General features: G+C 46.7%; 1 protein-coding gene across 2 annotated transcripts in view; it reads left to right on the top strand.

The window, feature by feature from the left end:
- Positions 1-4,614: 4,614 nt before the first annotated feature.
- Positions 4,615-12,620, top strand: part of LOC135218299 (uncharacterized) — a 313,398-nt gene continuing 305,392 nt past the window's right edge. For both annotated transcript variants that reach the window (XM_064254517.1, XM_064254518.1), the window contains exon 1: positions 4,615-4,839. The gene's annotated coding sequence lies outside the window, so the exon portion shown is untranslated. The remainder of the gene's footprint in view (positions 4,840-12,620) is intronic.

Here is a 12,620-nt window from a genome sequence, read left to right as displayed (position 1 = left end):
TTTCTCAGAATAATCGTGTGAGGACCAGAGATTAAGACAGGTAGCTGGGTACTGATGATTTATTTACAGACAAACTGGGTTGACATAGACAGGTGCGGACGGATATGTAGTGCAGTCTCGCACCGCAAACAGACGGAAGTAAGAAGTAAGAACAATGCGACTTGATGATTGAGTTCGATGAAAATAGGGAAAAAGCGTTGTCCTTACAAATACTCCGCCCCAAGACAATGATTATGAAGTAATTATTGGATGACAATCTTGGAGGCAGGGGGCGACCCCGTGTCCTTGTGACACTTGTTGTGGGGCGTCCTTGAGTGTAGAGTCCTTCGGTTTTGCTGATTGACAGGATGCCTCCCCTGGCGGTAGCCTGGGGGGTTCTACTGTATGCCGGGGCGACCAAGACTGCGAGAGAGAGAGCTGCATTGTGTGTGGTGGTGGAGTGGGACGGGCCGTGGGGATCCCCAGGTGCGGCAGCGGCATAGGTTGGGCTGAGGAAGTCCCCAGCGAGGCAGCGGCGTCCCGCGGGCAGAACAGAACCACAGGTGAGCAGCGGTGTCAGCAGGTCGAGGAAAACCCACAGGCAGCTGCGTTGGCAGGCAGGGGAGGCCCACAGGCATGGCAGCGGTGTCGGTGGGCCGAGGAGGACTGCAGGCAGCGGCGTCAAAAAGGGTAAGCCGGTCCACAGGCATGGTAGTGACATCAGGAAGGCCAAGCGAGCCCCAGGAATAACGGCGGCGTCGAGGGTTTGAAGAGGCCCACAGGCAGCGACGTCAGGGGGCCGAGCAGGCCCACATGTGCGGCAGCGATGTCGGGGGGGGTAAAGCAGGTCCCTCGGTGTAGCAACGGTGTCGGCAGGCAGGGGAGGCCCACAGGCAGCGACGTCGGGTGGGTAAAGCACGTCCCTGGGTATAGCAGCAGTGTCAGCAGGCAGGGGAGGCCCACAGGCAGCGACGTCGGGTGGGTAAAGCACATCCCTGGGTGTAGCAGCGGCGCCGGCAGGCAGGGGATTTCGTCTGGGGACTCGCAGGTGCGGCAATGGTGCCGAGGGAAAAACCGAGGAGGCCCGCAGGTGCGGCGGGTCGAGAAGATATCTGGCGTCCCCCGGGTGAGACAAAGGAGGCCGCGACGTCGGATGGATGTTTTTTAACCTCCTCCTGAATTTTTATTGGCTGACCAGCACCCAGCTACCCGTCCTCGAAATAAACGCCAAAACACGCTGGGAAGCAGTGCCGTGATTAGTCCGTTAATGGCGTTGGTGTCGTCCTCGCAGTGGAGTTTTCAGAGACCTAAACTGTGGCGCCGTATTGAGTCCATTAAAGGTTCTCTGAAGGTGAGCGGGCGTAATTAGTCCGTTAAAGGCTGGGCCTAAACCGCTGTGTCACCAACTCCGGGAGGTCACCAGTTGTGGGGACCAGAGATTAAGACAGGTAGCTGGGTACTGATGATTTATTTACAGACAAACTGGGTTGACATAGACAGGTGCGGACGGATATGTAGTGCAGTCTCGCACCGCAAACAGAAATGACTCTGAGACAGTAAATTTGTGTTTTCTTACAGACATACATTTAGATATAATTAGGCGTACAAATAATGGAATTGCATGTGTTATACATCGGCGGAAAGGCCGCGGAACGCTCTATCAGACAACACGACTTGATGATTGAGTTCGATGAAAATAGGGAAAAAGCGTTGTCCTTACAATCGCATAACAATGGCACGCGATCGTCGCTTGTATGCCCATTCACTCCTCTCTATATCTATGATTTGGCATAATAACAACAGCAACAACAACAACAACAACAATAATAATAATAATAATAATAATAATAATAATAATAATAATAATAATAATAATATTAATAATAACATTAGTAATATTAATAACAATATTAATAATAATAATAATAATAATAATAATAATAATAATAATAATAATAATAATAATAATAATAATAATAATAATAATAATAATAGTAGTAGTAGTAGAACAGAGTATTGCCTGTGAAACGGCTACATTCTCGGTTTATTTGTCGACCATTTCCGCTTGTCTTTCGCGTTCTAAATGTCATTTATAATAGGAAATGCCACAGTTTACATGTCAAAGCCTTCTCCCAAGTGATTTACCCCAACCATAACCCTGCTTTCCCATCTACCCCCCTTACCGTTGCATAGAGTTCTGGGTTGGTTGGTTATGGGTTGAGGCAATTCCTTTACAACGGCGCCTCTTAATCTAAGTGTTATTTTTAATTGTTGAGCCCTTTAATTTTTTTAAATCTTTTGTTCACATATTATTTAAGGTTTCTTTTCTTATTTAATTATGATCTTCTCTAAATATGAATTTTCCAACGATATAATTTACATTCTCTTCATAAGGTTGCTGAAGGCCACTATGGCTCTAATGCGTTGTTCTCAATACGTAATACAATATAAAAGAAAATTAAAAATGTCTACTGTATTGACACAAAAAGGACAATAGGTGTTCCCATTCTGGCGTCTCTTCGTTATATCTACATGCAGTGTTGGTTCTGGCTCTAACGAGTATCGATCCAAAAGTGTTGTAAATTTCTTCATCTTTTAATTAACTTCTCCACTTTTTTATATATTTATGGTCACTTTATTTTCCAAGTCTTTTTTCCACTTCAATGTGTCCCAGATTCTGGCTTTGTCCTTAATTTCTGTTTTGGACATTCCTTCCTTTTTTTTTAAATTGATTTTAAAATCATGCATGTACTTTTCCCACTGTTTTCCACCATTTTCTTTCCTTTTCTTGCATATCTATAATAATTTTCTTCAGTAACTCTTTCCGTCCATTTATAGTACCTATTATTTACATAACTTAGCTTTCCACTTATAATTCTGCTTTTCATGAAAGATGCTCCTATCCTCCCCCTTAATGTGGCTACTACTGTACTTCTACAAGCTCCTAATATTTTTCTATAAACCCCATTCTCTATTCTTTGCAATTTTTCTATTTCTGTATCTGTGCAATATTCTCCCAGTGGTGTACCCCATCCAAAACCCCAACATCCCAAGTTCCCAGCGGGTTCCCCTTACCATCGGATAGAGTTCTAAGGTAAATTACACGCTAATTACAATCGACCGGCCAAAAACTAACAGAAAATTGCTCTTAAGCAACCAAAATTACTATAGGAAACTGCAATTTCCAAAGAAATACCGACGCGCCACTATTCCCTAGATTAACCAAAGTGTTACCGTCTTTAACTATGAGAAAAATATTGATGAAAATAAAAACAGACAAGCAAATTAGGGAATCGTTACGGACAGTCACTTATGGTATGCGCAAGGGCAAGGCCTTAATCCTGAATCTAGCTCAGAACCTATACCTGAATTTCAATATAAACTTTGAACAAGGGCAGTGAAAAAAAAGTACGAGATAGTGAGCTTTTTCAAAGTCATAAGTAAAGTATTACTACTACTACTACTACTCGCAGGTGAATGTGGCCTAAACATAAACAAGGACAAGAGTAACATACTAATATATAACGAATGGTACAGTATTGATGATGTGGAGAATATGGAGCACATAGAAGGAATAAAAATAGTTAAGAATATTAAATACCTAGGAGTAACAATCAACAACATGAAAGACTGCTTCAGAGAACAGATAAAAAGGGCCCAAATTAAAGCAAAGCAGATGGCAAATATGGCTAATGCAGTCATCAATAAAAGCTGTAGCAGGGTAAAAATAGGAAAATTGTACTGGAAAGGACTAGCGATGCCTTCATTCATGTATGCAATGGAAGTCGTGAAACTTGACAGGAAAACAATAAATGAATTGCAGAAGATAGATAATAAAGTATACAGAGCAATATTGAAAGCGCCAAGTTACACAGCAAGTTGTGCGTTAAGATCTGAAATAGGGGCCTCTTCCTGCCAATCTAGAGATATGAAGAATAAACTTTTCTACCTGAAACATACACTGAAGAATGGTGGAAATAGGCTCCTATATGAGATAACAATGGATCAGTATGAAAAAAAAAAAAAAAAAAAAAAAAACCCCTGGATAATGCAAGTAAAAGAGTATATGAAAGAACTAAACATAAACTTAAGTAAAATTGAAGCAGTTAAAGACAAACAGTTAAGAGAAATAATAAACAATTGGGACAGAAAAATATGGCAGAAAGAAATGAATGAAAAGTCAACATTAAGAATCTACAGAAAATATAAAGAAAACATAAGAGAAGAAATCTGGTATGATAACACTGAAAAAACAATGCTGATCAGTAGGGTCAGATTAGGTATACTAGGATTAAATGATAGAAATAGGATAAAAGGAGAAGATACAAAATGTTTATACTGTGAGGAACAAAATGAAAATTTAGAACATTTCTTACTTTACTGTCCAGCATACAATGAAATTAGAAATAGATATAGCTTTATGCAGCAACCATATCAAGAAAATAAAGAGGAATTAGTAGCAAATATAATCTTATTGGTAGTACTAATGAGGGAGGAAGTGGAGAATAGGAAAGATTTTATAAAAGAAATGTGGTATTTCAGAGAGAAGAAGCTCAAGCAAACACAAACAAAGGAGGAATAAAAGAAGCAAGGGAGCCGTTTCAAAGGCATATCCCACCCACTACTACTACTACTACTACTAAGTACTAACTCTTACAATAAAGGTTCGGTACTTCGGTTGCTAACTTGCCCTTCCCCTTCGTGTTGTTGGGATTAAATCTTATGAAGGAGTGTACTGCTTATTCAGAGGCCTAGTGTTTAAAATGATTTACCGATGGGGCACATGCTCAGCCGGCGTAAAGTTTGAGAGATTGCGCTACTAATATCCTACCGCTAGGCTTAACCCTAGACCAATGCATTGTAAGTTAAGTTTATACCTACCTAGTAGGTAAGTCAGTTTTGTGTACCAATAGTAAGTAGCCTAGTAGCTAGGTATATCAATACAAATCATCGTTCTCTAAATTAGAATATACTAAGTAGCCTATCGACTGGTAGGCGGAAGCCCCACCCACCAGTCTGTCTGTATGGTCTGTACTAGCTAGCCTATTAGGGTAAACAACCGACTACCGTGGTTTTGACCACCCTCCGAAAAAGTACTTTGGTAGATCTAGGGTACTATTCCGCGGCGGCCTAGACTATGGTAGTTGCGGTTTTTCTATGCAGTTTTACCTCCTGAACAAGAATTTTAAGTAATAGGGTAGAACACCACGGCAGGCCAACCCTCATCACGGTGGACGGGTCTTATTCACTCGATATTTAATTGGTGAAACAAGAATACAATTGCAACTCTAAGCATACCATTTAAAAGACTGAAGTTTCGTCAACATAATGTGATATATGAAAGCCCCATACGAACTAATATAAGCATGTGAGCTGTTCGTAAAATATGTTTTCAAGGCAGTTTTGAAAACCAATATGGCGGCTACGTTTTGCATGGAAGGTTCTCATCAGTGACGGCCACCATCTTTCCCCAGCCTTCCCAGCACTCATTTGAACAATGTTAGTGTATAAATGTAACGTTTATTGATCTTACTCAAGATTGCAGTTGTAATCAGCACAATAAAACAACATTTTGTTGCCTATATTAGTGAAAGTATGAAACTTGTTATTCCCGGGGTTATGGTTGGAACTGAATTCATTCTTACCTTGTAATCGGTGGTTTTTATCCTTACTGCCATCACAACTGAAACTCCACAGTGCTTATTTGATTGTAATTATACACATTTTGGTCTTAATTCACTCCACAGTGCACTTGAACCACGCTGTGGTTCCTGGTTCCTAAGCACTCACTCCGCAAACACAGTTACGAGCAGCAGACGCAACACTGATATTATGATTTATGCAAAGCTTTATTTCCCAATTAATTAGTTTACTTTACTCAATATTTAGTTTTAACTTTACTTCAAAATGTTTATTTAATTCATGTCTATTATCCCTTTTTTGCAACCAAATTAACCCCCCAAAATTACAAATGTTTTGGATGTATACTTACGAGCAGACGACGTGAGGAAAAATGACTCATCGTTGCCAATCTAGTGGAGCGTCACACATACGCCGATGCATTTACAAACTGTTTCGATGAATTCTAGTTGTCATAGTAATGCAGTAATGATAAAATTGCTGTAATATGTACGAAAAAATAAACAAATAGATACACGCTAAATTTCACTTATTTCCCCGGTTTTGTGTAAGTCTTATACCTAGTTTGGAGGGTAAACACATACCAATTGACAACACTGATAAACAATTGAAGAGCGCAAAACGCCGCAAAAAATGCCGTAGTCCCCTTGAATAAGTGCTGGTAAGAGGTTGGTTTACGATTGTTGTGATGAAAGTGCCCCAGCGTCTATGGGTACAAGTTGTGTGCAGATTTAGCACAGGAAATGGGAAGTTTGTTGACACAAGCGACTCCGTAAACATCAAGATGGCGTCCAAACTTCGAAACATTTTTAAGTTGTTAAGTATAAAAAATTTCTAAAGCGTTTTGGGGGGGTGAGATTTCCACTGCTGTAGCCACCCTTTTCACTACCCTCTGTTTAAATTCTTAAAATTTGGCCTTAATTTCTAACTTTGGAGAAAATACTTACTTCGAAAGGAGAGTAGAGGTCTTTAGCTCCGTTTCTCACCAACAACAAGTCGCGACTGATGCCCATCTCCGGTGTCAGGACGCGTTATAATGTACTTTTTCGGAGGGTGGCAAGCGTTGATTGTAGGTGGCCTGTTTGGCCTGCTGTGATGTTTTACCCTAGGTATTTATTCGGATGACTGTTACGTTCCTTGCAGTCCGTGCGGAACTAGGGTAAAACACCACGGCAGGCCAAACAGGCCACTTACAATCAGCGCTTGCCACCCTCCGAAAAAGTACATTATAACGCGTCCTGACACCGGAGATGGGCATCAGTCGCGACTTGTTGTTGGTTGAGAACAGAGCTAAAGACCTCTACTCTCCTTTCGAAGTAAGTATTTTCTCCAAAGTTAGAAATTAAGGCCAAATTTGTTCCGATACGTAATACAAACCATCGGTCCTTTAACAATAGGAAGTAGCTAGCGGCAGCTGGAACGGTCGTAAGCTTCGAACAAGGGGAGAACGGTAGTTAACTGCTTGTCCGACAGTCGCGCGCCGCGCGATTGGGAGGTAAACAAATCACTTTTGCTTTCGGCCGCGGGTGTGAAGGACGTGTTCGTCAATCGCTCTCTGCCCCGCTTCATCGTCGTATGGCTTTGTTTATATTGTGTTTTTTCTACTAATGGTTTGTTTTTTGACTTGAAAATGAAACTAAAGTACACTGTTTCATTTTCATTACTTAATTATGAACCAACATGGAGTTATCGCCGTAGATGCGGCGATTTCCTCTCTTTTCATGAATTGAACCCTTGAATTATGTCTCGGTGCCGAGGGCGGGCGCGCTCGCGCCGAGTCATGTATTTGTTCCGATACGTAATACAAACCATCGGTCCTTTAACAATAGGAAGTAGCTAGCGGCAGCTGGAACGGTCGTAAGCTTCGAACAAGGGGAGAACGGTAGTTAACTGCTTGTCCGACAGTCGCGCGCCGCGCGACTGGGAGGTAAACAAATCACTTTTGCTTTCGGCCGCGGGTGTGAAGGACGTGTTCGTCATCGCTCTCTGCCCGCTTCATCGTCGTATGCTTTGTTTATATTGTGTTTTCTACTAATGTGGTTTGTTTGACTTGAAAATGAAACTGTAAGTACACTGTTTTCATTTTCATTACTTAATTATGAACCAACATGGAGTTATCGCCGTAGATGCGGCGATTTCCTCTCTTTTCATGAATTGAACCCTTGAATTATGCCTCGGTGCCGAGGGCGGGCGCGCTCGCGCCGAGTCATGTATTTTGGGCGAAAGTGTGTAATTGAAAAATGTAAGTACTCTTTTCATTATATGTTTGCCCTGTGCGTTCGTTACCGAGAGTGTGTTTGCGCTCGGCACGAGCCTTTTAATTTTGTATAATAGAATGCAATGAAAGTGGATTCGCAATTGCAATATTCTTTTCATTTCATTTATTTATTGCATGAAATTTTAATTTGGATCAATTTTCGTTCTTACCCGGGAATTGATCCTTACGATTTTTTTTTATGTGAAATGAAATCGCAAGTGCAGTATTCTGTTTTCATTTCATATATATTTTATGATAGCATCATATTATTGGATCAAGTTTCCGTTCTTACCCGGGAATTGATCTTTTCCCTTTAAGTTCTATGAAGTGAATCGCAAGGGCAGTATTCTGTTTCATTTTCATATTACTTTCAACTGCTGTGGCGGGGGTAGGGGAAGCGAAGGTCTGCCAGGAAGTCGTCGGAAAGCTCTCCCGCGACTCCCTTGGTATCCGATTCTTCGTCTTCCTTCCTGCCCCCGCTTTCAGCTTCTTCGTTGTATTTTGTATTTGGGGTCTTCCTTGCGTTCGGGGTGGGGGCATGTCTTCCCCCGTGCGTGAGGGAACCCCTCTTACTAATCTATTCTATGTTACGCAGGTGCTACATCCGTGGGAGACGACCTTGGACAGGTATGGACCACCGCGGAGGCAGGGCGTGCCTAGCATCCACGGGCTGCTGCAGCGTCTAGCGAGGTCTGGGGCGGTCTCCACTACTACCACTGCCGCTTATGCTGCTCCCCCCCCTCCTGGTCTACACTCCCCATGCTGTGTCGATGACGCCGTCTGCCGCTACTAGGGCCCGCAGCCGTACCGAGGTGGGGTGCCGCCGCCGCCTGTTTTCTTCGTGTTGCCTGCCCCAGACTTCCGCTGTTCAGCAGCTCGCCCCTGGACCGGCCGCCAGGACCCAGGTTCCGCTGGCTGCCGATGATTCTACGAGGCGATCGCTGGGCCTTCCGTACCTGCCGCTGATGTGATTCCCGCTGTTGGCTTGGCTGTCCCTTCTGGGTCTACCGCTGCCGCTGTTCCCTGCCGCCTCCTGAGCTGGTTGCTGTTCCTGTCGCTCCTGATTCCTGTGCCTGTCCATGCTGGTCCTGCCCACGTGTGTCCTTCCCCAGTCCCAGGTCCTTCCGGACAGGTGCAGTCGGGCCCTGTTGCTTCGGCAACTGCCCCGGCTCCCTCCTGGATGGAGGACCTGACGAACTGTCCTGCGAGAGCTGACGAGGAAGAGGAGAAGAGGAAGCTGTCATCTTCGTCTTCATCGTCTGCTGCTGCTCTTCCCCTTCGACTTCTAAGGCCCATAAGCCGAAGAAGAAGAAGGTGCTGCCTTCCCCCCTCCCCCCCCTAAAGTCTCCTTCGGGAACTTCTAGGGCGGACCCGTCCCACCTCGGTGGGACGGGGGGGGTCCTTTCTGCTGGTCCTCCTGCTCCTTCGGGAGCGTTTCCCGTCTCCCCTTCCGTAAGGAAGAGATAGTCGGGGACCAGAGGAGTATCGGTTAGCTCTGGTACTTCCTCGCCTGGTGCTAGCGGCGATGCCGCTACGCCAGGTTCCGGCTCGGTCTCTCGTTCGCGAGAGATCCCGAGTGTACGTTCTCCCTCGGGAGACCGTGCAGCCAAGTTTCGGCGCCAGAGTTCGCTCGGCGCCAAACGACGCGGACGGAGCAGAAGGCGGTGTGAGAGACGCTCAGGTGACTCTTGCCAGGCCGTGGCCGCTCTTGCAGCGACCAGCTGGTAACCCGGGTTTTCCCCCCTAAGAAGGCTCCTTCGGGACCTTCTAAGGGCCCGTCTCGCTCCGGCGATTCGGGGAGCTCTTCTGCTGGTCCTCCTGCTCCCTCGGGAACAGGGCCCGTCTTTTCTTCTACCAAGGAGAAGAAGACGGGGACCAGAGGAGTACCAGCTTCGGCTGGCACTTCCTCGCCTGGTTTTAGCGGTTCTGCCGCTAAACCAGGATCTGCCTCGGCTTCTCGTTAGCGAGAAGTACCGATGGACGGTCTCGCGCGGGAGACCGTCCAGCCAAAGTCTTGACACTCGAGCTCGCTCGCCGCCAAGACCGAAGCGCGGAGCAGAAGACTGGCGAGTGTCGTGCAGACGACTCTCGCTAGGCCAGTGGACGCTCTCGAGCGACCAGCTGGCTGCTCGGGTTGACGTGACGGTCGCTGACCAGCCACGGGTTGAGGCGAGGAAAGGGGTCCCCGCGGTCGTCGGTACCAGCCACGGCTGGTACCAGCGGCTCGACGCGCCGAGAGGACGCTCGCCGGTATCACCGCGACAACGAGCCTAGCAGTCACCTGACGCCGCTCCTATCGGACCGGGCGGAGACGGTAAACCAGCAACAGCTCGCCTGACGCTAGACATCAGCGTCGACGTTTCTCAGTCGAGCCGCTCGCCCACAGGTGAGCGGCACGGCCAGGCCGGCTGCAGATCGATCCCCACCGCGGGTTTGGTGATCGGTGCTGCAGCCCCCCCCACGTAACGCTGGTCTGCCAGCGAGCGGGGGGGGAGCGTCAGGTCTGTCTCTCCACTACCTTCAACTTCCTCGGGCTACAAACCGGGAGAAGCGAGGGTAGCTAGGAGTGATCGTGAGAGGTGCGCCGCTCACGATCCCGTTCACGACGCCGCACGTGCCACGTATGGTCTTAGGACCAACCAGGACGTACGCGCAAGTGATTGGAGGCGACCGTCAGGGGGAGAGGGGGTAGCGTCAGTTCTGTCTCTCCGATACCTTCAACTTCCTCGGCATAAAACGCCAGGAAGAGCGGGTAGGGTATATAGTGATCGTGAGAGATGCGCCGCTCACGATCCCGGCACGACGCCGCACGTGCCAGGTTGGTCTTAGGACCAACCAGGACGTACGCGCAAGTGATTGGAGGCAACCGTCAGGGATCTGTTGCTGGCCCTTCTTCTGAAGGAGGAGGGTCCTGGGAGCTGCTCTTGTTGGAGGGACTGGACGGTCCTACTCCTCAAGACCGCTGTAACTTCCGAGATTCAGAGTAACTTTACCCAGGTTATTTGCCACTGATTCGTCCCCCCAGCACAACGCCCGGGGGGGAAGGGGGGAAGGATCGCCGCTTCCACCAGCAGAGCCCATGTCTCTGCTCGAGTCGTTTTGGGGGCCCGAGAGACCAACCCAAAACCGACGGTGGGTTTTGCCGCGATCGGAGCTTGCCGATTCTGTCTTGAACAGAGTCTCTCGTCTCCGGACAAGAAGGCTCTCTCAGTTCTGGCCGGTCGATCAAGCTACTTCCACCTCCTATACTGCGACAGCGGCGTTTTTCTTTCTACGTGTCTTCGGACACCGTATTTAAATACTCCTTCGGTCCTCCTGAGAGGTTTCGACCTCGACGAGGACTGGAATGAGTCGGAGGACGGTATCGGCACTCTCCTGTCAGGTGTCAATCAGCCCCACCCAGACGACGTTCACAGTGGCGGCAGACCCTTACCTACAGTGAGAGTTCGTAACCCTCCTCGGGGAAACGTTTTCCTCCTGACGATACGTTTTCCCAGACTCTGAGAGGCCATCGCCGCAAGGCGATGGCTGCTCCTACTCTTCTCCAAACTGCTAGTTCCACTGGGAAGGCGAGCGAGTATCCAATTCCTCCCCCATTCCCTCTCTCCTTACGGCTACGAGGGAAAAGGGGAAGGATCCTACGAGATTTCTCTGTAGGATCCCACGTTGGGACTGCGCTAACCAGGGGGGACCTTCGGGTCCTACCTGACGTAAGCCCCGTCGTTGAGGAGGGATCCTGCCCCATTCTCGATTTCTCACGGGAATCGAGAGGACCACCAGCCGATATCGTTTGACGAATTCGGTGGGGGTTTCGCAGACTGCTTAGAATTCTACGGAATTTCTAGCGCATTCAGAGTGTTAGAGTTTCTTACGATCTCCAAACACTTAGGCGAGACCACGGTCCAAAGTGAGAGAGACGAGAATCCCCGATAGTTACACGATAATCGGGAACCTCGCCTATGCTCGAATCCTGGAATTTCTAGCATTAGGAAGAAGACTGCTGCTGAAAGAAGACTATCTCACAGTAGGCGACCAACTCCTGAATAGAGAAGAACGGACGGGGAATATCCAGTTTGGCTGGAACTATCGTCTTAGTATTCTGTTCACCATTGAAGCTTTCCCTCGAGGAAGACTTCTCCTTCACTCTCTTTAATAGAGAACGAAGGTGGTCAATCTCCAATCCTTATTTTGTTTTCTTGAAGGAAAGAATTTAGGATGGAGATCGTTGTTCAGAATCCTACAAATATACTACGTATATTAACCTCGCGACATGATTCTGCTAAGCAGTTGAATGGTCCGAGGGGTAGGCGCATATCCTGGTTATTCTACGGATTGCGACTTAGACGAAAAGTATTCTAATTGAACTGCAACCTCCCAGGAGTTTCCAGTTTCAATTTTATATACTTATGGTGTTGTCACAACAAACACCATTTAAGCTTTTATATTTTACCGAAATTCGTTTCGCTTAAATATAATTGCTCGAGCATATCTTTTATTGCTCTGTGGTTTTAGCCGAAACGCATTCCTTCGTGGAAGGATTACTTGGCAACTCAGGATGACGAGTCAGCGACAGCTACTGCGTATTGAATTGCCGAGGCATTTCCAGTATCAGCTGCCGCTTTGAGATAGACGTTGTTTATGTCTTTCTCACCTGCTTGGATTGAATAACAACCGTATCTCTGCCCAACAATCACGGACTTAAGTCTCTGATTACGGGGATTCTCTCATACATGAATGACTATCT

The sequence above is a fragment of the Macrobrachium nipponense genome, chromosome 9, assembly GCF_015104395.2.
Source record: "Macrobrachium nipponense isolate FS-2020 chromosome 9, ASM1510439v2, whole genome shotgun sequence".
Classification (NCBI taxonomy): Eukaryota; Metazoa; Arthropoda; class Malacostraca; order Decapoda; family Palaemonidae; genus Macrobrachium; species Macrobrachium nipponense.
Note: the sequence above shows the minus strand (reverse complement) of the source record. Positions and strands in the feature narration are given on the sequence as shown.